Source organism: Bicyclus anynana, chromosome 8 (genome assembly GCF_947172395.1).
Source record: "Bicyclus anynana chromosome 8, ilBicAnyn1.1, whole genome shotgun sequence".
Lineage (NCBI taxonomy): Eukaryota > Metazoa > Arthropoda > Insecta > Lepidoptera > Nymphalidae > Bicyclus > Bicyclus anynana.
The window spans coordinates 2968417-2996209 of NC_069090.1; the positions used below are offsets into that span (position 1 = coordinate 2968417).

Consider the following 27793-nt stretch of genomic DNA (forward strand, 5'->3'; position numbering starts at 1 on the left):
TAGCAGAGAGAAAACCATTTAAGAAAATAAAAAAGGTCCTATTCTGATATCAATGTGTAGGTACGTATAGCCACACTGCCTGATTCAGTATTGCTGAGCCAACACGTGCTATCGACAAAAAATAAATCACTAATGGAGGGAAACCACAAATCCGTCCACTTCACAATTTTGCAATTACTATACGTGGTTATAGCGGTCTGCCCTCACTTAATATTTATATACATTAAAATAACACAACGCACGAATTATTTTGTTTCTGTAAACTAAATATTAAATTGTTACTCGTAGAAAATGTAGCTTCAGCTGTTAAAAATCGGCTTAGCACTTTACAGTCAATTCGTTAATCTTTCGTTAATTGGTAATGTCTCTTCAAAGAGACAAACTTGGCGTTTCAAAAGTGTTTGTAAAAAAAAAACAAGTTATTTTTAAAATAAACATATTTTTGAATTTTGAAGTTGTCTGCTTTTTGTGTACATCTATGACAAACGGAGGAAAAATGCAAGTTTTCATGGTTTTATGCGCCTATGAAAAAATTTCTACCGTATCAAAAAGAATACCCAATTTAAATGTAATGACAATGAGTGTGTTTTTACATAAAATGCTGCCCCGACCCTGTCCCGATACCAAATGTTTTGCAATGTAGAATTTATTATTATTACAACATTAACATTGTCGGCGGGAACTGAGCACCTACTATAAAATCAAATTTGACGCTACATCTCGGCATTTAAGCCGTGCCGCTTAGTAGTAAAAACATTCCAGCAGCCTGCAACCGCAGTCCTAAATTCCTAAAATAATATCCTCTGATGGCCCTCTTTACCCATAAAGTTAGGGTAACCATCAACTAAAGGGGAATGCCCATCCCAGTCCTACCCTTAATAATGAAATCATTACCTTTTCAAAAACGTTTGCTACAACGTTATACGACATTTTCAATTCATCTTTAATTGTCCACAATGGGGACAAGCTAAGATCTTTGACTATACAGCCTGAGTAATACGATATTTTGTGAAGACTTATGATTGGTTTGTTTGTTCGTTTTCTTGTTTGTTAATCTTGTTGGTTACAGAAAAAATAATTCAGCTTCAAATGATACTTCGCCGCTTTACTACAACGGCGAATATTATGCCCTAGAAAAGTGAAAAAAAAAAAAATCGGTTGTCTGTAAAATCGGTTTACTGACGATAGTTGAACGTGACAACGTCATAAGAAAATAATGATGGAATGGTTGCATAATAATCTTCATAGACCAGAATATACTTTATTTCTTGTCAAAACAGTTTGCAACCCTAGAGTGAGGGAACGACGCATGACGTCATCTTTTTTCGAGTTTGCAGCTCCATCGAATTATAAGACGTTGTCACGTCAAAAATATTTTTATTCAAGAAACATACTTTTATTGAGCCAATTATTTGACCAGATCTTTATTTATACATCATATTATCATTTTCTTATACTTTTATACGGGGGTATACCTGGGTTCCCTGAACCGACGTTGTATGAACCGGTGGGCATTCCCCTTTTGTTGAGGATACGTCACTGCGTTTCAATAATCATACATCCACAACACACACAGCATAGAAACAGCATGGCGTGTTGAAAGAAAGAAGCGAAAAACGGACAAAAATAGTCATTGAAGATTTTTATGTATAAAACTGCCATATCCATTTTTTATATCCATAATATCTTATCATACTTTACGTCTGCTGTCTTGTAAAGCCTATAAATATTTTATATCTATACCTACACTGTATATCTCTACGAACCAGCATAGACTTTTCTTAGTAATATTTATTTAGGGCGTTTGAACAATATCATAACATACGAGGCCTGTAATCATGAACTTGTTGCAACATGGCATACATCAATTCGATTTAAATATTATGAAAAATAAAACACGGTAGTTCAAATACCATAACACACAATTCAAGTATAATATTCTTACTGTCATTTAAAAGACAGTAAAGATTGTCACCCTACTTTGACCCTAAGCTTGATTTTGAAACGGTCAATCATAAACGTAACATTTCCTTCTGAGTCCTTTCACAGATTTTAATGAAAGTATTCATTGTTAAATGTAAGCCAGCAAAACTCATTCCGAGTTTGTAACTGTAATATCAATGTGAATAGTTTAACTTAAACGCTTGACAGCCTTTGAAGTTAATAATGTGGAGAATTATTTTTATTTAATGCCTGATAACTCTCTGTAAGTGATATTCTTATTAATTTTTTTATTAAGTTTTGGACTTTTAGCAATTTAAAGGAGTTTGATATGCTCAGAGCTGGTGAAAAGAATTAATTAATCTACGATTCTTTCTCCTTTCGGTCTTTTATCTATCGTCTCGTAAAGTACCTAAGTGCTTAGCTAGCCTATGCCTATTTAGATCTTCAGGTTCTGGCTACAGATTTTGGTTATGGTTATAAAGTATTAGGCTTTCTTCTAAGAAATTACCAGTCTTAATTACCTGTCCAGAGATATATTGTAGTACAAAATTAGTATTTCAGTACAAGCTACATATTAGAAAGTTTTAGTAGTTTACCTGATATCACTAAATATTACATAAATTGCTTATAATTCTTATAATAGAATTTTAGGATTTATGAATAAATTTAAAAAGTTGTCATTTGTGTTTTTCTTCCGTATATATTTATCTGGTTCACTTTTAATATACCGCATACATTTAGATAGTTACATCAATAAAACACGGCCCCTTTATACTAAAGTTCATAGACAAGCCGGCGTCCGTATATGTCATTTACCGGGATCTAGGGACCGGGATGTTTGCGGTATCCTGGCACGTATACCTCCCGCTAGCGTGACTCAGCGAATTCAGATAATCGGCATCAAGGTCACGTCATATACTAAGGGTGCGTTCATAGAGACGCAGTGAACGGTAGCATTACATGTAGGCCTTAAAGATAGCGATATAATTTGTTTATTATTGTTGTCTCTTTCGTTTTATCGTTAAAAAAAAGACAGCTTAATATCGCTCTTTTTTTCATTTTTCGTTTTTTTTTATTTATTCTCTACGTGTAGCCCTTGACTACAATCTCATCAGGTGGGCTATTCAGTAACGATGCTTAGTATATCAAGTGCTAGTTTCGAATTCTCCTCTATCTCTCTGTTTAACACGATACCATAGACAGAGAGCAATAGATACGAATTCGAACCTCACATTGTCGAAGAGATAAAAATATTATTACACAATAGTCTCATTGATTGAAACTTGAAAAAGGGGAATGTTTTTTTAAATCAGAGTTTAGTCTTACCGTGTATAAAATCTAGCTGTATATAATACACATACATCCAGTCTCTATAATGGTATATTGTAGAATGTACGATGTATTACAACAAAATGTGAATTACTTGTACTATATCTTTTCTTCACAAGGGTTGAAAGTGAGGCTTTCAATCTGCAGTTGATTCTTGTCATGTGTGTCCAGTGTGAATGCACGCTAACTTGTGGCGTCGAAGTTTCGTGACAAATTCCTACATTGCTTTTTGAATTTGCGGGTAGTTTAAGGTTCCATACTAAGCGTGAAAGTTTACCGCGCCTAATCGTCTGAAAGCTTAAAATTATTCCAGTTACTGTCTCATTTGTCCATTGTTAACATGTATGGACTACACTATTAATTTATAAGTCTCGAATTCTGGGTCGAGCTATAAAATATAGAATTCTATCTCTCATGACTCGGACAGAAAATTATGCAATATAGAAACTTCCAAATTCCAGGTTGATCCTGAGAGTTTCTTGTAAATTCAAATACAAATAAGTTTATTTCAATTTAGCTTAGTTTACAAGCACTTTTGAAATCCTCAGTTCATCTGTCGGTAGTGATTCTACTAACGATTTGTAAGGCAAATTCTACTGACAAGACTCGGCTAGAAACTCAGCAGTTTCTCTTTCATCATAACAGGAAAGGAAAATGAACTTTTAATTTAATTTGACTAACAAATGTTAGGAAATATTTTAGTAAGCTAGTTACGTACTTACAAAGTATTTCAAGTGATTTTCAAAATCTCCTACAAATATAGGTCAAATTGGCAATCCTTTTACGCCTTCAACTGTGTTCTGTTACGATGTTTTCACTCGACATCGTGAGTTTCAAATTCGTCTCTTTATCTCTTTATCTAACACACTATATATAGAAAGAGATAGAGACATCGCAGCTCACACTGTCGAGTTTAAAAAAAAAATACGTGTGGCGCTCGGGGACTGCCGCGGTAAAGCTATTTTTTTTTTTTGGAAAAAATAAAAAATAAAAGAATTAAGTTGAGTTGGAACCTAACTCTGGTTTAATAAGTTTTGTGCCTTAGTTTCACACCACTTGTCCAGTTGAGTCGATATGACAACGAAATGTGTTAATTTGATGCACGGCTTGGGTGTTAGGTTTATTTTCGTTACGGAATTTCTTGATTCAGTTGCCACACTCAAAGCCCGCGATTAAAGCTATGCAATAGCTTAAAAATTGTTAATGAATAGCCCTACAGTCAGTGTGACTCTCGTGTCACAAACGTATAACACTTTTAACCACCCGACAAGATTAATTATTAACCAGCGACTTTTTATTTAGGTCTCTTTCCATTCGTGCTATCTTTTCATTGTTGATTTATAGTCGTTTCAAAAGAGTTGCATATTTTATTTTAAATATTGCATTTTTTGTGAGTATAATAAATAATTCATTCTGTGGTTTTTATTTTTTGTGTTATACAAAGATAACTCCGCGCACCGCTGCATTCTCTATTGGTATTACGTAAGAGTTTTTATGGTTATTCAGCCAAAATAGTGTACTTTGTATAATACACTTGTACATTGATGAATGAATAAATTAATTAAGTTTTACTTAATTTATTCACTCATTGATCATTCCATCCGATCATTTACGCTGTGATATTTCGTACAGAGCAGACGCGAGTATAAATGATGTTAGTGTATTTAAGTTTAAGTAATTTTAAAAAACTCAAAATCCACGTGGAATTTGATCTTACTTGATGACTTATGTAACATCAATTAATCAATTCATTCATTTGATGTCTCCGTTACGATATTTTCTACCAAAATTGCAAAAAAACAAATATGACCATGAAGGATGTGCATAAAAATAGCATGTAGCAATAGCAATAGCAATAGCAGTATTATTAGTTCAAGATATTAAAAAACTGGACAAGTGCGAGTAGAACTCGCGTCGCAAGGGTTCCCAACGATGTTAATCTATGATAGAGTTTTGAAAAATTGTGATCTTTTATTTGATGTGTCGATGCAGTTTGAAAACATTTTTTTTTGTGTTGTTCTTTTTGCCTCCCAAAATTGTATTCAAAAATATCAGAGTTCTAAAGTTTTCCTACAATCTTCAGATAGAAAGCTAACTTTTGTATTTTTTTCAAAATTTTAGGTTTAGTAGTTTTGGATAAAAAAGGGGGAATGGTATTTTTTCTTGAATAACTTAAAAATAGACGACATTAAAAAAATATGCACGAGTGATATTATAAGGGTTCCGTTTTTGTACTACGTACGTTTGGAACCCTAAAAACTATAGAAAGCTGAGGACACCCCACTAGTTTAGTGTATAATTAATTCATTCAGGTACTCATTTAATATTCCGTAGTACCGCTACGATATCCCGTAGCAAGGGTGAATGAGTACAGATACACACATAAAGGCCGTATACAAAAGACCCGGAAGGGTTAAAGCCAACATGTTTATACCACGCTGCCACAAGATAAGATAAAAAAGGTGAATTGACAATAATCATGTAAGGTTTTGTATATTATTACTAGCTGACCCGGCAAATGGTGTTTTGCCAAATAATTTGTGATATTCAAAACTACTAAAATGTCCAATAAAAGTGCAGTAATAGAAAAATGGAAGGAAAGCAAAGTTAGTAGAAGTCCGCTAAGAAGGGATTCTGCGACAGGGTTTGACTAAGGAGGTTTAAGGGGAGACGAATTCGCGTGCGTCTGCTAGTGATTATCGGTTAGGCCCGTTTCGCAGGAGTGCACATCACGAACAAACGATCTATAGTATAAAATTATCATTGGTTATACCTACATTAAATATTTAAAATTTAGACAGTGGACAAATTCAAAACGCGAAATGTTACACGTGCTGTTACAGGATATAACAAAAGGCAACATGGCGCATCGCATCCGGTGACCGGAAACTACGTAACCTAGTTATCGAGATCTCACTTTTGGAGTTATGTAGGGGAAATTCTTATGTAACTAGCTTAAAGAATGAAGTTTCAAGCTTCAAATAAATTCGAAAAGATATTCTGCTCGAGAATTTTATAGCATTTGGTTGGATGCATATTTAATACTTTTCACTTATTCTGCATGATAGAAGATTGAATTGGAAAATTGCATTTTCATCAAATAATTATCTTTCGAATGATTTCGCATTTCACCGTTTAGTTCGGATAACTTTCCAATTTTATTATGGACTAGCGTATGCCTGCGACTTCGTCCACGTAAAATTCAGTTTTTCACAAATCTCGCAGAAACCATGATTTTTCCGGAATCATAGCCTATGTGTAGCTTAATAACCTCTTCTTCCAGTAAAAGTCTCATAAAATAAAAATATATTGAAAAATATATCAAGTAAATAATGAAGGATTATCCAACAAAAGATGTGGACGGATCGAACGCCATTACAACCGTACGGCTAACGCCTTATATCGCCAGTCGTTCCCGCCTGATGACTACCCCTCTCTAACTCCCTACTCTTTCAGGTCAGCATAAGCCAAAACGAGATCGAGCGACGTCATATCCATCTCAGACTACTATAGTTATTTTGAAATAGGGTAGTTGACTCATATCAAATTATATGAACAATATTTATTTCGTTTTAGTACTTTTATATAAAAAGTAGTAAGTAAATAGTACTTTATTAAAATGATGTACTGTGTAAGACGAAGTCTTTTCTATTTTGTAACTATTGTAATGAGAATACAATATAGTGCAGTAGAGTTATGTAAATTTTGATAGTACTACTTTTAATTAGATCCCGTCTTAGTAAACAAAAGCTTTGAGGCTTTGTGTTAGTATTCTCCCTTTTTGCGCAATGAATCTCAAATTGAAGTGGCGAGTAACTCTTACGTAAACAAGATAAGAAGACGAAAGATTTGACTGGAAACATACTTACTTAATACGTAAATCTAAAGTAAACGGTTATTACACGCACGTGACTACTAGAAATACTCTGAAGTAGTTTGGATAATACGGGGTACTTAGTTATGATCTTGTTTGTGTCTTAAACCAAACTGCGAGCGGCGGAAATGAGTTTTGGTTAATTTAGTTAATTCATTATCAACCCATATTCGGCTCACTGCTGAGCTCGAGTTTCCTCTCAGAATCAGAGGGCTTAGGCCAATAGTCTACCACGCTGACCCAATGCGGATTGGCAGACTTCACATACCCAGAGAATTAAGAAAATTCTCTAGTATGCAGATTTCCTCACGATGGACTTCCTTAACCGTTTGAGACACGTGACATTTAATTTCTTAAAATGCACACAACTGTAAAGTGGGAGGCGCATGCAATCGGACCGGATTCGAATCGAATCCACGTTATTTACGAGTATATTTTATGATCAATAAATCACTGCCGATAGTTGTAAAATCTGTAAAATCTTAAACCTACTCCCAAGGTCACAAGTCCTGGGACTTGCTCGAGACGTTTCCTCTAAATAAAATAAAATAATAAACGTTTCCTCTACCACAAAATAATAGTACAATCACTGTCGATGCTACCTCTCACGTCACATTATATCGTTTTTAATAAATTTGTGGTTGTAATAGATCGTACTTTTTACCTGATAGTAAATTTCAGAACACAACTTCATTAATTTTACTCGATAGAAAATAATTGTGAAATTGCCTCAAAAATACTTAAAACCCGTTCTGTCTCAGTTATACCCAATGTTATCTTATATGTACGGAAACGTGTCTTAAAAACCTTGTGAAGACAGAACTAAAAATCTTTTAAGGTACGTATAGTTAGGTTGATATTTTTACTAAAACATTGGCATCTACTTGCAACAAACTGTTTCAATATACTTTTTACACCGGCATAGGAGAATCCTCATAAATTTTTGACAATAACAATCGCGAACATTTTGAAAACATCTGTAAAAAACTAAATAAATGATTAAATTGAAAGATTTTTGCTCCTTAAATTCGCACCCATGTTGTTTTAGTGTTAAAAGTGTGCTTCCAACTTAAAGCTATTTTGTTGCTCACACTAAAAATAAAACCCATTCAAATAAAAATGTGACACGCTTTGGACCAAGAGTTTGCGCTAGTAAGACATACCTCGTTTTATGAAGGATTTTTTATGCTATACAAGTTAGCCCTTGACTGCAATCTCACCTGATGGTAAGTGATGATGCAATATAAGATGGAACCGGGCTAACTTACTGGGCTAAGGTTTTAATTCACACCCATTTCGGTTTGTATAAGACATCGTACCGGAACGCTAAATTGCTTGGCGTATCTTTGCCAATAGTGTGGTAACTCACCACGGCTGAATCGTCACCCAAAGCAGACCTAGACCAATTAAGAAAACCTCAATCGGCTTGTACGGCGATCGAACCCAGGACCCCGTCTTGTAATTCCAGCGCTACCATTGCGCCACGTAGGCTGTCAGAACATAATAATAATTAATATGGACTTTGAACTGTGCTGGCTTTGTAAGATAGCAGCTTTCAGAGTCAAGATTCTCAACTACAAACTCAATCCTCAATCCTCCTCGAACTAAATATAAACCTTTTTTTTCAACATTTTCATCGGTTTTATATAAGAAATCATGGCCCTAGGCGCCAGTTAAATAGCTTTGCGGTAACCCTTTGCAGAATACAGTTAGGGAACTTGATGGGTCTCTTGCAAAGCTTAGGGTCTGGCGACTGGAGACATAATTTATTATGATCATCATCATTAACAACTCATATTCGGCTCACTGGCTCACTGGCTCACAGTTGAGCACGAGTCTCCTTCCAGAATGAGAGGGGTTAGTTTAGTAAACTTAGTGCCATCTATGTTGGAGAGCAAGAAAGCTTGGATTGAGGGGGCGAAAATGTTACATAATACTCGTACCTATGATGGAACGAATGGGATCACCAGAAAGCAAATAACGAACCATGATAAACCACCTTCTCCCTAAGTAATGCACGTATACTGCGGTACCTTTATGGCTGGAAGAAGATGAAATGAAAAAAAAAGAGTTTGAGGAACTTTCAGCTTTCACAAAACAAGGTAAGTCTGGCAACCACAGGCTCTCGTTTACGGACTGGCGGTAGGTGTTTTATTATCCACACTTTCAGTAGTGACCTCTTTTTAGGAACATTTTACGACGAATCTGCGACCCGAGGCAGTTTTTATTGCAGTCACCATTTAGATATCAGCCGTAGGTGGGAAGGGAAAGTTTTACTATCTCTACCATTCAAAACTAATATCACGTTAATATCTCAACTGTTTAGATAACAAAGTTTATTCTGTCAAATAAATATCTTTATATTTTATGATTATACAAGGATAATATTCATAAAGGACTGTAGATACGTACCTAATATCTTAACAATTATAAATGTGTAAATATATTAGACTATTAAACACCGCGTGGTTCCCGTTCCCGTAGGAATACGGGGATAAAATATAGCCGATAGCGTTCCTCGATAAATGGGCTATCTAACACTGAAAGAATTCTTCAAATCGGATTTGTAGTTCCTTAGATTAGCGCGTTCAAACAAACAAACAAACTCTTCAGCTTTATATTATTAGTATAGATATAGTCTTATATAAAAAGAAGAATCAGCCTATTTTAATGGCTACAATTTATTAAGCTTAGACCCATCACGCAGCTCCATCAGGTAGGACCCGGATAATAATGTTTACTCTAGTATTGATAATGACCATTTCATCAATAACAGTCTATTTTAACAGCCATTGGGCTAATTATGGAGCTAACCCACCATATTGGTTCATTTTGCATCTTAAATAATTCAAGAATGAGTTTCCGATGTTAAATAACTTCTACGAAAGACAAACCTTTTTCTTATAACAGAACAACTAGCTAATATTATAAAGCTGATGAGTTTGTTTGTTAGTTTAAACGCGCTAATCTCAGGAACTACTGGTCCGATTTCAAAAATTATTTCAGTGTTATATAGCTCATTTATCGAGGAAGACTATAGGCTATACAAAATCTCCGTATTCCTACAGATACAACGCGGGTGAATCCGTCATCTAGTAAATGAATATAAAGATAGGTATAATACTCCCGTTTTAATTAAGTCTATAAAGAACAGTTAATAATAACAGAGAGTTTCTTCCTCCTTCATCATTACTCCTCATAATGTTGAAATATAGCTCCATTAAAATCAGTTCTTCAGAGGGCTTTCTTGAAAGATGCGCCATTTAGAAGTTATTCAACTCAGAGTAGATACTTTTTTGTTGTTCTTATTGTTGACAAGTTCGCGCTTGAATCTACCGTATAATCCCACATCTTGATGGTAGGTAATGATGGAACGAACTTGAGAAAAGTTACGGCAGTTTTATGGACCTTTTCCTCAATGTTTATGAAGAGATTATTTAAATAAAGTAGGTAACAATTTCAAGTAAGCTTCTAAAAGTTAAGTGTGAGTGATTCGGAATTGACCAAGCACAGTACGTAATTTTTGATGCTTCTTTTTATTCTCTATAAGTTAGCCCTTGACAAAAATCTCACCCGATAATCGAAGATGGAAGCGGGCTAACTTGTTAGGAACGCTAAATTGCTTGGCGGTACATTTTTGTCGGTAGGGTGGTAGCTAGCCAAAGCCTCCCACCAGCCAAAATTTCTACGAGATATTACGAGGAATCGTAATCTCCAGTCACCCTTCAATAGAGACCCTCTACGTTCTACATTAGTTCCCGTTTTGACCACAAAGTTCGTCGCACTTTATTGTCTGTCTATCGTAGACTGTCAATGCTAGTAGAGCGTGCCAACGTAACACACATGGTTTCTGTCAACATACATCCCGTGTCCCATTTCTTACAACCTCAGCACTCAGTTGGTAAAAACTCAGACCAATTACCTTAGGACCTGCCTCGCTAGACGTTATACATCATTCAAAAGTATATCGTTTTCGTCATGTAAAAAGTTCCTTAAAAATGCCGGTTCGTGTATTTGCATGGCATAAAAAACAGCAACAACTTTCAGTTTACTAAACTATGAAGTTACGTTTCATTTGTAAGTATTTCTACCTTAATCTTTGTACCAAAACGATATTCAAAAAAATCGATTTTTCTGACGGAACAGCAAAACTTTTTTTAAAGAATAATTGTCATATCTTTTTTTTAATTTGACCAACATTCCCATTCTCCTCCAACTAGTCGGGAAAGACTGTATTAGAAGTGGTTACGACAATAGACTAACGGGGCGGAGATCGAACCACCATTGAAGCTTTCTTTCTTCTGATATTCAAAACGATGTGTTTGTTATTTTGTGAAAAACTACACGTGTGTGTATTGTGAATTAAATTTATAGTTGTGTATAATGTAAGGACACATATATTTATTGGTGTTAAATATTTTTGATGTGTGAGTTTACCTCGTCGCCCTTTAAAAAACAGCGGACAATTTTGCTGGTGTATTTGGGTGCGATGCATCTCACACTCACTCACACTCACAGCGGGCGATGGAGCGAGTTATGCTTGGAGTTTCTCTGCGTGATCGATCGTGAATGAGGAGATCCGCAGAAGTCACTGACATAGCTCAGCGAGTCGCGAAGCTGAAGTGGCAATGGGTCACATAGTTCGAAGAACCGATGGACGTTGGACGATGCTGGCGGCTCGTGATCGTTGTGCTTGGAGCTCCATTCAAGAGGCCTATGTCCAGCAGTGGAGGTCTATCGGCTGATAAGGTAAAGTAAGGTAGGCATCTCCATATCTAATTCCTCTAAGGGTTAAAAAAAACCTCTCTATATTATCACATTTGTGTTTTCCATATGACCGTAATAATAATGAACCACGGTTAGAAACCTTTGTTTTATTATAGTAAAAACAGTTTGCTAGATAAACCATTGCTCTCAAATTCACAAAACATTTTGGAGGGTAATCAAGCATCGGATGTTACGGTGTGTGGTTAGCCCCGATTACAAGGGTAAAGTTGAAACCACAAGCGTCTAAATATTTGATGTGTTTATTTTTGTATTTTTTACCAAAATAGCCCTCTGGAGTCCGTTTATTATTAACTTGGTTAAACTTGATTGATGAGTAAATAATTTTCATTGCTTTTTCTAAGTTAGCGACATTATTATTTTTCACTAGCAGACGCCCGCGACTTCGTCCGCGTGGAATTCAGTTTTTTACAAATCCCGCGGGAACCATGGATTTTTCCGGGATGAAAATGTGTTAATCCAGAGTAAAATCTATTTCCATTCCAAATTTCAGCCAAATCGCTTCAGTAGCCGCAAAGTAAAAGAGAAACAAACATACTTACACACTTACACACAAACTTTCGCTTTTATAATATTATATAGTGTGATTCTACTACTTTGTTGGTCCAGCCTGCACGGCTAATCACTGGATATGGATATGAAGTCCTATTTACAGTCCCCTGTAGCCAAGTGACACGACGATTCTCTTTCTACGATCACAAACGCATCGAAAACTAGAAAAATGTATGGAAATGACATTTGCTATCGACACGTCACGTGATCAACATCTGTCATTCCCATACATTTTTGTTGAGAATCAACGAGTCACTACAGGGGCTGGGTCGGCCTTTTAAGTTTCTGGAAATACAATTATGCATCCCTATTGAATAGGATAAAGACTACGCAGTACTCAACGGCTGAGAAACTAGTAGTGCTATTCTGTTACTGTTTTTATAAGTACGAGTTTCGAATTTACCTCTATCTCTCTCTGTTTAACACGATACTATAAAATGAGAAAGATAGAGTTGAATTCGAAACGAGTTATACAAAACGTCGTTACAGAATAGCATTGCAGCATACCCACAAAAAAATGCAATGCTTCGATCAGCAAAGGAATGTGTATTAAATATGTATATCAAATAATTGAAAATTTCATACGTGCTCGTGGCACCTCTGGTACGTCGCTAACAGCCGAAAATGTGATACTACGCATAGTTCAACTTACAGGCCGCTACCTATATCGACGTTAAAACGTCGATCGAGTCAGACTCTATTCGGAAATTCTGAAAAATAATATGAAATACGTGACCCAATATCGATAGATGTAACTGCTGCACTACTTTCGCAGCAGAATGTATTGGAGTGCATACTTGTACAAGTTAAACTTTCGTGAACAGTCGTTCAAACTCGGACAGTTTCGGGCGAAACTGAATTTAGAATGTCGGGTTGAATTCGAATCCGCCATTGTTGCTATGTCGGTTCCAAATTCAAAATAGATAGGGATTGAGAAATTGGGAATGAATGTATCTGTACCAAAACCTTGTTAGCTCACTCATTCGTACAGTTGGTATGTATCGAATTTCTAACTTCGATAATTATCCGTTATTCGGACTGTAGAATTGTGTTAAATTGGTTGTATATCAAACTTGACGTAGCCAACTGTATGTGTGGAAACTTAATAAAACTAAACTATTAGGTACTCCTAAAATTATGTTTTTGAATTCAGAAATATAAAACGGTGTAAAACATTAAAACATCTTTTGAAGCATAATTAAGTGCAAGTCTTGCGCGAGAAAATTAGTAAATAATCCAATTATGACTGCAATAACTGAAACTTATTTTACAGCCAATTAAACTTTATTGGTTGGCAAAACAGAAAGATGAAACTAGTAAAGAAGGAATTAAAGGACTTAACTTTAACTTAAACTATCTTTTAAAATAGCAAAAGGCTGCGTGGTTAAAAGATTAGTACCTCGTACCCACAGATTAAAAAATAATACGCAGATAGAACGCACGGAACACGACGGTGTCGTAGCCCGTAGCCGTTACAAATAAAAAATTCAAAAATTAATACATTGTCGACTCAGTACGACACAAAGCGTCGCATTAGTTATTTTCAATATTATTAAATAAAATTGGTGTCAGTTTTCAAATATTTTAAAAACTGTTTACATAAACTAAAGAAATACTAGAGTAAGAGTAAGATGGAGTATTTTTTATTGGTATTATTATATTAATTTACGTAACTGTTGTTAGTGTTAAATTTTGAAATACAAATTATGAGAAAAGTTTGTATATGCGGATGTCATGACGTTTGGTTTGTTCATGAGTTTCACCGGCTTCACCACGCTGTTTGTGAAGTCTCATTCTGAATCATTCTTTATTCTGTGCTCGTACTAAACTTATCTCCCTTAGGGGGATTTCTTTCACCACAAGAACTCCACGCCCCACTTCCTTCCCGTACGTAGAACATCTTAGTTTGCTGACTATGTAGTTTTCTTACTTTAATTATCCATTTTATAGACGTCATAAAAGATATTGGTTGGCGTTAACGTCGGATAGTTAAGTGCGAACGACTTTAGTATGAACTCAATTTCTTATTGAGCTGTTACTAGGAAAAGATGGGCTATTAAATTTATAACAATTTTTTTTTTTACTTATAACCCACTAGCTGATGCCACGGAGTGTCACCCGCGTGGTTCCCGTTCTCGGTGGAACACAGAGATAATATATAATCTATAGCCTTGTTCGATTAATGGGCTATCTGTTGGATAGAAAGATAGAAAGAATTTTTCAAATCCGACCAGTAGTTCCTGAGATTAGCGCGTTCAAACAAACAAACTCTTCAACTACTACGATCTCGTATGATGTTAAGTGTCGACAAAGTTTACGAGTAACATGAAGATGGTATAGTGGTTCATTTACCCAGACTAGTTTTTATTCAGCTGTTTTTTTTTTTAGTTTTTTTGACGATGACCGTGGCGCAGTGGTATGCGCGGTGGATTTACAAGACAAAGGTCTTGGGTTCTATCTTGGGTGCTGAGCCGACTGAGGTTTCCTTAATTGGTCCAGGTCTGGCTGGTGGCTTTGTTTGTGGCTAGTTACCACCCTACCGGCAAAGACGTACTGAAAAGCGATCTACATTCCGGTACGATGTCGTGTAGAAACCGAAAAGGGGGTGGATTTTTATCCTCCGAATAAGTTAGCACGTTTCCATCTTAGATTGCATCATCACTAAAAAAAATAACCACTGTTTTAAAAATACCTACAGGACATTATATTTAAATTTAATATTTTTCTCCAAAACATATTTTTCCTATAAACTTTACGTAATGTTATTTCAAAACAAAACTAATATTCTGGAAGTGTGAAATTTTCGCACGTACCCGCCTGACAAGATGTCGATAAAATCCCTGCACGTGTTACCGCCTGATGTTGCATGCAATAATGTGCACAAACGCGAAATATATTTTGAAAAATACGATGAAGAAAATGCAAGTATATTCGCGGTACGATAAAAATACCATATTGATAATATTTGAGACACATTACCTTATGTATGCTACAGACCTCCAGCTTTTAGCTGCGCTGTTTTAAATGTTTAGTTTTATCTAATCGCAATTTCAATCAAAATCATTATAAAAACTGTACTTACGTCATCATCATATCAGTCGATAAACGTCCAATAGGTCTTTTGTAGAGACTTCCAAACATCACGATCCTGAACCGCCTGCATCCAGTGAATCCATGCGACTTGCTTGATCTCGCTAGTCCACCTGTTGGGGGGTCGACCAACACTGCGCTTCCTAGTGCAAGGTCACTATTCCAACCCCTTGAGACCCCAACGTTCATCAGCTCTTCGAACTATGTGCCCAGTGGCACTTCAGCTGTCGGTGACTTTGGTTCTTCTGCGGATCTCCTAATTTCTGATTCATCACGCTCCTCATCATCCATATCATATTCTGACTCTGAGCCTTCTAATGAGGCCCATAGCTAGCGACCAAGTCTCGGAACCAAAAGAAGTCGACGGGATTGGCAGCGGAATCTCTACCGGATATTCTTAAACTCCCTTGTAAAAACTGTACAGTTGTCAGTTTTGCCTACACACGGATGATTCCATTGAACATTTTGACTGTACAGTAAAAACTGCAGGTCTGTAGCTCGCATTAGTTGGCAAAGAAATTGTCACCGACTAAACATCAAGTTAGAAAAGCTGGGGAAATGCTAAATGATAGTAAAACATTGTAAAGCTCAACAGTGAATAGGGTATTAGTAGATGTCAATTAGGTCATGCCGATTCACCACCTCATTAAATAAATATTACAATAATAAAAAAAAATCAAGTTAGGACCTCCTTCTTTTTGAAGTCGATCAAATAGGATAAAACACAACTAACTCCGTTCAATGTCTATCAATCTTCTTCTTCTTATTTTTATCTTAACGTGGTCCCACTAGATAGGGTCCGCTTTCGAGAAAATATATATATTTTTTTTCATTCTGTCTATTAAATACGTGCTCTAAGAGAATCAAACCAAAAATATTTCACAGTTTTTTTTTTCTACTCAAATGCTGCGCGAAATGCGAGGCTGAAACCATTTGAAAATTGAATTTCTCTGACCTGAATTTGCATTGAAGAATTTATGGCGACACGCTGACGCGGCTTGGGCGTTAGTATAATAGAGGATATATTTAGTTTCACAAATTTTAGATTAAAATGCTGCTTATCTATGGCAATTTACGCATATAATTAAAGATTTTTTTTCGAAAACAGAGTAGTTTTTCAATAATAGCTAATTACATGAGTATATTGTTATTAGTGCAATGTGTTTGGAGTTTTAAACACAAGAAGTTCTCATTAGCAGCCCGGAGTTTGGAAGTTGGTTGTATTCAACCTTCAATTCAAACCACCTTACGATTAGCAAATATAGAATATATAGGTTATATATTATTATTTAAGAGAGATGCTAAATCAATAAGGACTAAGGGCTGCTACACTTATTATAATACCTCGGAGTGCACTATATCTCTCAAGTCACTATCATTAATATCTGATAGTGGTCTATACAGACTTAAATATTATCATCCAAAGGTCACCGACTCGCATCTTGGTACCATGGTGGGATCTAAACTCTAAAACCTGTCTCCTGTAAAGAGGAGGTCATGCCCTAATGTGAACCTTTCAAAAACCCTGATACTTATAATGATTAAAACTAGCTTGAATCCTTTGAAGCCTTACTTTCTCCACGGTAAGGGCTGTTAGTAACGGCCTGAATCACATCGATAGGTCATGAATTCGATCCTTGCCTACTTGACTATTATCGCACCCACTCCTCACTCCTAACGCTGTGTTTTCGACTAATTGGAGGGAAACAGGGCAATTTTAAAGGATTTAAAAGCTTGGTGTTGAACTGCACTATACGATAATGTAGGTACTTAGTTCTAGATAACTTTGTAAAATGGTGGTAAATAAAAAAATATAAACTTTGATTAATTTGTTGTGAGCTCACAACACTCCTAACTTGAATTTTAAGTATTTGACTTTACTTACCACCATTAAATCACTACATAACTTGACGTTTCCAAAGTGCTAGCCTAATTGAAATAAATGTATTTTGAATTTTATGGTAGACATTTTATTTTTTAACAGCTACAAACAGCACAAGTTAATATCAAAAAATTTAGTTTAAAAATTTTGCAAACCTTCGCTTACTAACAGCATAACATAGGTGTTCCTTGTCTCCCGTACAAGATAAAGATTCGGATCACGGACTTTGTTGTTACAAGAATTTATGACATTGTGTCTCATAAAAGAGAATTTCCTTTGTAAAAAAAATCTTTATTGGATCTTCTGAGAAAGGTTATATCATAATTTAGCGGATTAAGCAAAAACTTGCTATATAATTCTACAATGGCTTTCGTTATTGCTCACATGAGAGGCGACCACGGAGATCACTTACCTTCCCGTCGTACTGGCCACTAATTTTAAAACTGGCTGCTTCTGAGGTGAGAGGGCTGTTTTATTCTTTTTTTGAATTTGGAATGCCGTAGAAGTCGATTGCGTGATCGACTTCTACGGCGTACTATTGTGACGAAAAACCTCTAGTTTTTTTATTATTCCGGTATATTCAATCGAGTTCAAGAAGTACGCTTAGGTTTGGATGCAGTGGTAATAAATGTAGGTACAAGCGTTTGACCTGCGTGTTGATGTAAATTGTCTGAGGTGGTGATGACGTTATAAAAGTGTAACTCTAGCCACACACGTTCAAGTATGCCGTCAAGTCTATTTCAAAACCATATATATTAACTATATTTCGACTTTTTTTTACTTTGACATCCCTGAGCGCGGTAGTAACTTGACGGTGGACTTGATCGTGTGTGGCTCTTTTAGCGTATACGCATAAACCCGATACTAATCTTACCACTACGTCCAAAGCTTTTTTTTTTTTATTCTTTACAAGTTAGCCCTTGACTACAATCTCACCTGATGGTAAGTGATGATGCAGTCTAAGATGGAAGCGGGCTAACTTGTTAGGAGGAGGATGAAAATCCACACCCCTTTCGGTTTCTACACGGCATCGTACCGGAACGCTAAATCGCTTGGCGGTACGTCTTTGCCGGTAGGGTGGTAACTAGCCACGGCCGAAGCCTCCCACCAGCCAGAACTGGACAAATTAAGAAAATCTCAATCTGCCCAGCCGGCGATCGAACTCAGGACCTCCGTCTTGTAAATCCACCGCGCATACCACTGCGCCACGGAGGCCGTCAAAAAACGAACTTTCCGGAATAGATTGTATTTACATACTATTATTTAACCCTGAATAAGTGTACAATACTTTCAAAATGATCGGGTAGTTAAAGTATTATAAATAAACTCATTTTGTGTTATAATATTAGTAGGAATCTTATTACGTCTACGGAAATTATATAAAAGCGAAAATTTTCTTTATATTTATATTTCATTCTTTGATCTTTTGATCCATTCCAACCGTTATACGCTTTCAAGTATCCTCACTTAAGTAGGAAAATATAAATATTTATAACGCACCAGCGGCTATGCCAAAATATTCTTTATTACTTAATCTACATACAAATTCACAAAACAAACATTCTTAGGAAGTGAACATTACCACTTTTGCACTAGCAAAGAACCGCGAATTCGTCCACGTCGATTAATCTGATTATCTTTATCCTTTTACCTCCACCTTTAACTTAAAAGTACAGTTCATTACACAACAAAACTATGTACAAATTTCAACTCTCCCATTAACTTCACGGCTTGATTTTCATTTTAGTGACAATAAGTACATCCAGTGTGCCTAGTGGGAGTTTTTAATATTTTCATACTGTTACTATCACGTTGACGTTTACGCAAATTTTATATGGAACTGAAACAGTTGTGCAAGTGCCAGTAGATGGCGCTGTTTCAATTCCTTAGAAATTCGCGTTTACGTTACGTGACAGTAACAGTATTAAACTGCCACTAGGCCCTCAGTACAAAAAGCCTATGTATTTCTGTACGAAACTTTAAGCATAATTTAGCGGAGTACCTTTTACAACAGATACACATTGTTAATAACGCAAGAACGCGATAAACCTTATCATCCGCGTGCTATAAGTTAAAAGAGTTAGAGTTAAGAAGGACCACGCTGAATGGAGGAGAGGAAAAAGAGAGCGAAAAGTACGACGTAGACCAGATGAATAGTTTAAAAATTTAAAAAACACGCTTGATACATATATCATGAGGGTACATTTCAAATAGCCTGTCCGCCATCTTGGACGTCCGCCATATTGGATTTAAGTCACGTGACTATTATTTTTGTATTCCTTATGCTAATCCTTTCATTTGATATAAACATCATGGGGTGGATTTCAAACAGTTCTGCCATCTTGGGGAGCGTGCCATATTGGATTTGTAATGACGTTTCTTAGCCAGTCATGTATTGTCATCAAAACTCAGAGCGTGTGCAAAATTTCGTCGTAATCGAAGACCGGGAAGTGGGTCAAATTAAGATTCCGAAATTTTCTTACAACATAGTTACAAGTGAAGCTAACATAAGCGTGTTAAAAAAGCAGTTTTCGTGCTGACAATATACACAGCTATCAAATCTTGGTTTCAACATGTCAGGGTAATATGTACTCCAATTCAATAACAGGGGGCTGGCCTAAAGATATATGCCTGCCCTTTAGACTATTGTCGTGCCCCCTCCTAACACAGTCTTACCGACTACAATTGTATCGCATTTCATCCAGAAAATAACATTATTCCAGTGGAATAGAAAAAACTCTAATCTAATAAAAAGAAGAAAATCTCTACACAACTGTACAAACGCAATTTTATTATGATTAGATTACATATTGTTTTGCGTGTTTAGTGTGGATTTATTTTGTTATCCAGCAGCTTTCCCCTCAACTGAGATGACGTCACAAATCCTTGTTCAGATAAATCCCTGTCTCATCGTCTAATCAGATACAAGAGCCGCGGGTAATGTCTTCTACTTTATAAAGTGTGCTAAGGTTTGCAAATTTATTCTTTTGTCTACTATACAATACTAGGGGACACCCGCGGCTTCGACGGCCTCTTTAATCCGGCCCTGTCGCAAAATCCGTTCTTAGCGAACGTCTGCTAGCTATGATAATGGAATTTGGCAGGGAGGTACCCTGCCAAATTCCATCTTTGTATGTCACGCGGGTTTCGATATTTCTTGATGAGTGATCTTTCGCTTTTATATTATATTTGTATTATATTAACTATCAAACTAACCAGTATAATATAAAGAATATTGTACTGGTTAGTTAGTAGTTGGTAGCATAGTTTATTTATTATTATTTATTTTATTTGCTTGTTTATTACTAGTTTGAGTTAAAGTTGCGATGCAACAAGAAAGATCATCAGGGTTACTCTCTAATTTAGTGTCTTTCAGTCGATAAAGTAAACTAGATCTGTAATGTCATTAATACGTTTTACGACAACTTGGTGATGTGTTAATAATTGAAAATATTTTTCGTAAATCTTCATTGGAAATCCTGAAACAATTTCAGTGGCTTTTCTGTCAAAGCGACTGTGTTAGCGAGTAACCTTTAAACAATAAAATGCTTTGCTAATAACCCTGACAAAAACATCTCTACGTGAAAGTTAACGAGCTTGATTACGGATGAATATTCAATATTTTTAATCAACTATTTTAAATCTATACTAATATATAAAGAGTTTGTTTGTTTCTTTGATTGAACTAATCTTAAGAACTACTGGTCCAATTTGAAAAATTCTTTCAGTTTTAGATAGCCCATTTATCGAGGAAGGCTATAGGCTATATATTATCCCAGTTTTCCGACGGAAACGTTAAGCACGCGGGTAAAACCGCGCGTCGTCAGCTAGTAAAACATATTTCTTTAAAGTATTAAAACCATTGAAATGCATCATGCATAAATAATTGTTTATTTTGCTAATCTCGTCGTTTTAGCACTCCACCCTAATCCGCCAAAATACTCGGCGTACGTTTCACTCTGAAACTGGAGTATCCCCAGGAGATGTTAACTCGACAAAATTCAATTGCAATAAACTTTGCAATTGTAATCTGCAAAGAGATGTTAACCCAACATTGTTCGACAGCGATTGCCGAATCAATATATCCTTTTTTTTTATTCTCTACAAGTTAGCCCTTGACTGCAATCTCATCTGATGGTAAGTGATGATGCAATCTAAGATGGAAGCGGGCTTACTTGTTATGTGTAGGGTGAAAATCCACATCCCTTTCGGTTTCTACACGATATCGTACGCCAAATCGCTTGGCGGTACGTCTTTATCGGTAGGGTGGTAACTAGCCACAGCCAAAGCCTCCCACCAGCCAGACCTGGATCAATTAAGATAACCTCAATCAGCCCAGCCATAGATCGAATCCAGGGACTCCGTTTTGTAAATCCACCGCGAAAACCACTGCGCCACGGAGGCCGTTGTTGGTACATTAAATGCATTAGGAGACGCGTACAAAGTGTGGCATTTTCTCATAGTTCGGCAAGTAGATTTGAGTAGTAGGTAAATGTGAGATGTAAGAAACCCAATCAGCCGAGAGACGCAGTTTGCGGGTCATTTATCAAGCAGAAAGGGGTTTCGTTTGCTTCATTTGACGTGAATATGCCGCAAAGAAATGGAATGTCTAAATTTCTAGAGTTCCTTTTGTTCAAAACTATATTGGATAGGTATTGATTCTATTCTTGGAACTTAAAGAAGTATTTTTGTAACAAACCTTAAGTTAAGTACCTGTTTTATATGTATTTTTAAAGTCTAAAAATAGTTGCTTTATGTACCTATGTGTTTTGAAATTTTGTTGTGATCTGGTTTGAAGGTCACGATTATCATGCGACAGAAGCCTTATGTTATTGTAATTGTACTGTAACTATAACCTTTAAATCGGAATACACTAATGTTGTTAGTTCAAAAACTAAGCATAGCGGTAGTACTTCCCTGGAGATAAACTATTGCATACTAAAAATACTCTCGGTTTCACTCGCGTACTTTTATCGGGAATATGCCTATGACGCTCACAGTTGACGTGGAATTCTAATATTAAAAAGATTTTTCCAAATCGGTTCATTAGATCCAGAGATTGACGGCCGCGTATTTGCAGTGGGTAGTGACCCTGCTTTCTGCATCCACGACTCTAGGTTTGATTCCCACAATTAGAAAATATTTGTGAGATGAGCATGAATATTTCCTAGTGTCTAGGTGTATTTTTTTAAACATAATATAAATATTTATATGTAGTATAAAAATATGATATCATATGATCCGCTATCTTAGTACCCACAACACAGTCTAAACGCTTACTTTGGGGCTAAGTAGTGACATGTGTATTGTGTTAGTATATTTATTTATAAAAAAGAGATTACCTACACAACCTCAAAAACTCAAACCGCTTAGAAATATTAAATAAGATACCCCACGGATATAAAAGGCGTAGCTTAAGTTCTTTATTTAAGACGCTTTACCATATAACGTACCCTATAGATGTAGAAAAATACGAGTATTTCAATGTAAAGTTTACCTAAAAATTAAAAATACGGCATTATCAATCAACCTCAACTCCACTTCACTTGAGTGAGAAATGAATCTGGATCAATCCAGGAAACCGTCGAAACCAGCAATTATATCGCACGTAATTCGTCCAATTCATACAGCTTCCATTAATCACAAAGTGTTCCGGAATCGGAGAGACTCAAGTAAGAAATGTACTATAACAAATGGACCGTAAAAACCGTTTCATTAGCCGCTACGCGCATTAATTCCGATTCATACAACAAATTACTTCATGCTTTTATTTTTTCTTTATATACTAGACCCGCGATGTCACCCGCTTCCGCACCCGCATAGTTTGCGTTCACGCGAAAAAAAGAGCACCTATATAAAACCTTTTTGACAAAAAAGTTGAATCGACTTCAAAATCACAAAAATTAACTAAAAAGCGAAAAACAACATTGTATTGTGACGTATTAATTAAAGCCGTTTCTAAAACAACCACGGAAAAGAACTGTCTTCCTAAAACTGTATGATTTAATCGGCTTTTATTTTTCTGTTTTTAGTGTGTCCTAGTATAGTGATGGAAAGGGCCACAGTACGGGCAATTTCATTATTTTAATTTTAACACAAAATTACTAAACCGATTTTCATAAAAATTAAATGGAACCAATCTGGAATAATCTGGTATACAATCAAACAAAAAAGAATTTTTAAAATTGGTTAAGAAATGACGAAGTTATGAGGTAACAAACATTAAAAAAAACGTACGCGTTGAATTTAAATCCTCCTCTCTTTTTAAAGTCGGTTAAAAATATAGCCTACTAGCGGACACGGTCAAGCTTCGGTTTAACTTATGTGCACTTCTTCCCCATCCCTACCCTACCGGTACCCTACCCCTACTCTACCCTGCCCATACTCTAGTCTGCATACGAATGTTTAGCTTTCTACCTATAAAATTGTGGAATGTTGTATACAAACTTTCACCCCCCATTTTGGAGAAGTGCGGAGTTACAAAGAGACAAAAAGTAGCCTATGTCACTCTCCATCCTTTCAACTATCTCCACTTAAGAAATCACGTCAATTCGTTGCTCTGTTTTGACGTGAAAGACGAACAAACAAACAGACAGACACACACACACTTTCACATTTATAATATTTGAATGGATGACACTCACAAATAACGATCCAGAGATTACTCTCTGCAACAACACATACTTTACCTCTTTATATGTAGGTTAGATAACTATTTATAGCCTCAATAGCTCAACGGTAACCGTTGGTCTATTGTTGTACCCATTCCTAATACAATCTTTCCCGACTATGATGGAGGGGAATGGGAAAATTGGTCATGTTTAAAAATATGGCAAATATTCTTAAAAAAAATACTTGCTTTTCGGGATGCAGGCTGATACTTAAAACTTCATGAAAGATAGAAAAGCTTAACCTCATACTTACTGAATGACCAATGGCAAAACGAGAAAGTTCTTGTAACGGCCTCCGTGGCGCAGTGGTATGCGCGGTGGATTTACAAGACGGAGGTCCTGGGTTCGATCCCCGGCTGGGCCAATTGAGGTTTTCTTAATTGGTCTAGGTCTGGCTGGTGGGAGGCTTCGGTCGTGGCTAGCTACCACCCTACCGACAAAGACGTACCGCCAAGCGATTTAGCGTTCCGGTACGATGCCGTGTAGAAACCGAAAGGAGTGTGGATTTTCATCCTCCTCCTAACAAGTTAGCCCGCTTCCACCTTTGATTGCATCATCACTTACCATCAGGTGAGATTGTAGTCAAGGACTAACTTGTAAAGAATAAAATAAAAAAATACATTCTGCTTTTGACTCAGCTCAGATAAGTCACCCAACCCAAATAGTGACTTTATAATGATAAACACAGCTAACTATATCAAAAACAGAATCAACTAATTACATGAAATTAATCACATTCATAAAGCTTTAATTAATAACTAATAGCCTGACATAGGCCTGAGGCATGTCAATAAGAAACCGAGCAAAATTAATCAAGAATTAAACCAGTCTCGCATGGCTTTCGTTCTAACTAAGCGAATCACATTAATAGCAAAGTGATCGGTAATTCTTGGAGTGAAATAAACCAGATGAATAAAACAAACCAAACACTTTATTAAATCTGATTCAAACCTTAATTAATCACTGCCAGAGATCTTACTATGAATACCACAGACTAAATAAAACCTATAGATGACGCTTTAATAATTCCGTGATGAATACTCAAAAATACAGTTAATGAATTTGATTATAAAATGATTGTAATGTACAATGATAAAAATATATGATGAAGATTTTAATGAATCGATTATTTATATTTCAATAGTTTATTATTTAATTAAACTGATCTAACAATTTTACAATAAAGTACACCCAAACTAATACTATAAATGCGAGAGGAAGTCTGTATGTTACCTTTTTATTGCTAAACCACTAAACCGATTGGGAAACAGGAGTATAATTACAAAATAATTGTCAATTAGTAGAGTGAAATAAGCCACACGAATGAAACAAAACAAGTATGTAATTAAAGCATTTAATGTGAAACAGTCAAATTTAATTAATTACAGTCACAGATTATTAGCAAACAAAACTTTAATAAAAAGACAATACACGAATATAATTACAAAATGATCTGTAATTATTGGACTGTAATTAACCGAACGAATGAAATAAATCAAATATTGCTAGCATTGAATTTAGTTCAGAGGAATTTAATGAATCGCAATCACAGTTCATCAAAAACAAACAAAATCAAACAACCGCGTAAATATTAAACTGAACGCATTTACTTTGATGTAATTCACATGTGTTTGATTAATCGCTCTCTTTCATTCAATGATTTATTTATCAATCTAAGATATAAATGAAATATTTATACAAGAGCGAATCAATTACAAGAACAAAAGAAGCATTTGTTTTAAGATTCATACAAATTTCATTAATCACAATCGTAATACAAACATCTGAGAAGCGTGAACGAAATATTACGTTTATTTTTTATCTTCTCTTGTTAATACGATGCACACAGTGCATTTTTATTCGATAAATTGGAATAAATTAACATGTCAAATGTAATTGCATAGTGTTTCAACATCTCATAATTTTAATGATAATAAATGCTTCTTTATTTTAGAATTTTAACTATCGTGAGTGTTATTCATATTAATTGATTATGAAACACGGCTAAAACTCACGTGATATTAGGTCGGAGTATGCCCGACTAGTTTCGAACCCATACGAGGCCCTTAGTCATGAGCTGGTTCTTGCATCGCGGCACGATACAAACTGCGAAGCGGCTACGCGGCGCGCTGCTGCTCGCATTGCGCGCTAGGAGAGGGGTTGAGTGGTGGGGAGTGAAGGTTCCGTTACACTCTCCGACGGTTCATTAATGTCATCTTTATTAGACTCGTCTTCTTGTAAGCAAACGGAACTAACACTATCTTGTTCCAAGTTTGTTGTATGTGACAATGAAAGAAATAGCGGTTGCCACGCTGTGGGCAGCAACCATCCATGATCTCATCATCATGATCATAGATATTATAGATTTTACTCACACAAAGTGAAAAAATGGCCTTTTAGAGTGTTCCATAGATGTTTTTAGATTTATTATTGCAATGTTAACATTACAATCAAAATTATTAACGATAAAAACAATGTTCGAACAATTTGCTTTGGAATTTAATCAAATTGTGTCGTTAGGTATATTGTCCATTGTGTGTCCATTCCGCCCGTTATTTGCGCGTTAAAACTTTTGTATTCTATTTTTGAATGCACTGCAGTTTTTTTTATTCTACCCGACACCGGTTTACGAACAATCGGTAACCGCAATAAAGGTTTCACGCTTTCATATTCACTACATTTTTAAAACGAAACGTCTGTCTATCTGTCTAGTTATTTCAAACTGGAGTTAGGTGCACAACTATACCTAGATATTATTGCACTTATCTCGAAAGACTTCTCGGGTTATATCAATCATTGTGACTTCCTATGGATAGGTTGTTTCACGCTCTTTGCACGAGTCTTAGGTATAAATAAGTTTAAACTTCAAAAAAATAAAAAGTTACTAGATACGTCGAATCTAATGTAAATGATATAAGGTTTGAATATATTGATTATATGATACATTCGGGTAAATAAGGTCAATCTTAACTAATTAATACTTAAAAACAAAGATTGTCTGGATGTTGATATAATAAGTAAGATTATAAAATTTCATGATCGTAATTAGATGTTTTTCAGATGTTGTTAGTGTTATATTTTGAACTACAAATTACAAAGGAGACGCGTGACGTTTGTGTTTTATGGGTTTCACTGGCTTCACCACACTGCTTGTAAAGACTCATTCTAGATTTATTCTTTATTCTGTGACTGGAACATTAAATTACTTGGCGGTACTATTTCCATGTAGACAATTGATTGTTTCTCTGTTACTCATATTTACTACACATTTATAATTTGTGTGCACTAAAAGAAAAAGAATGTACTAGGTAAGGTTCCAGTACGATGCCGTGTAGAAACCGAAAGGGGTGTTGATTTTGATCCTCCACCTAACAAGTTAGCCCGCTTCCATCTTAGACTGCATCATCACTTACCATCAGGTGAGATTATAGTCAAGGGCTAACTTGTAAAGAATAAAAAAAAAAAAGTGGAAACTGTTTCAAAAAGCGAGAAACTGAATCATAGGTATATAGAGCGTGTTCTGCTCTTTGAAATTGAATTTATTGACAAGCGAGGCCAATAGGTGCTAGATAAATAGTCCGCTATTTCAGTGCCGTCTGTTGCGTTTTATTGTATTCAAGTCCAATAGCCCACGTCCACGTTTTCAATATACTCCGAATACCTACT

The 27793-nt window shown here is 35.7% G+C and overlaps 1 protein-coding gene across 1 annotated transcript in view; it reads right to left on the reverse strand.

The window, feature by feature from the left end:
* LOC112048758 (synaptotagmin-7) overlaps window positions 1-27793 on the reverse strand; it is a 387831-nt gene that overhangs the window by 251328 nt on the left and 108710 nt on the right. The window lies entirely within an intron of this gene.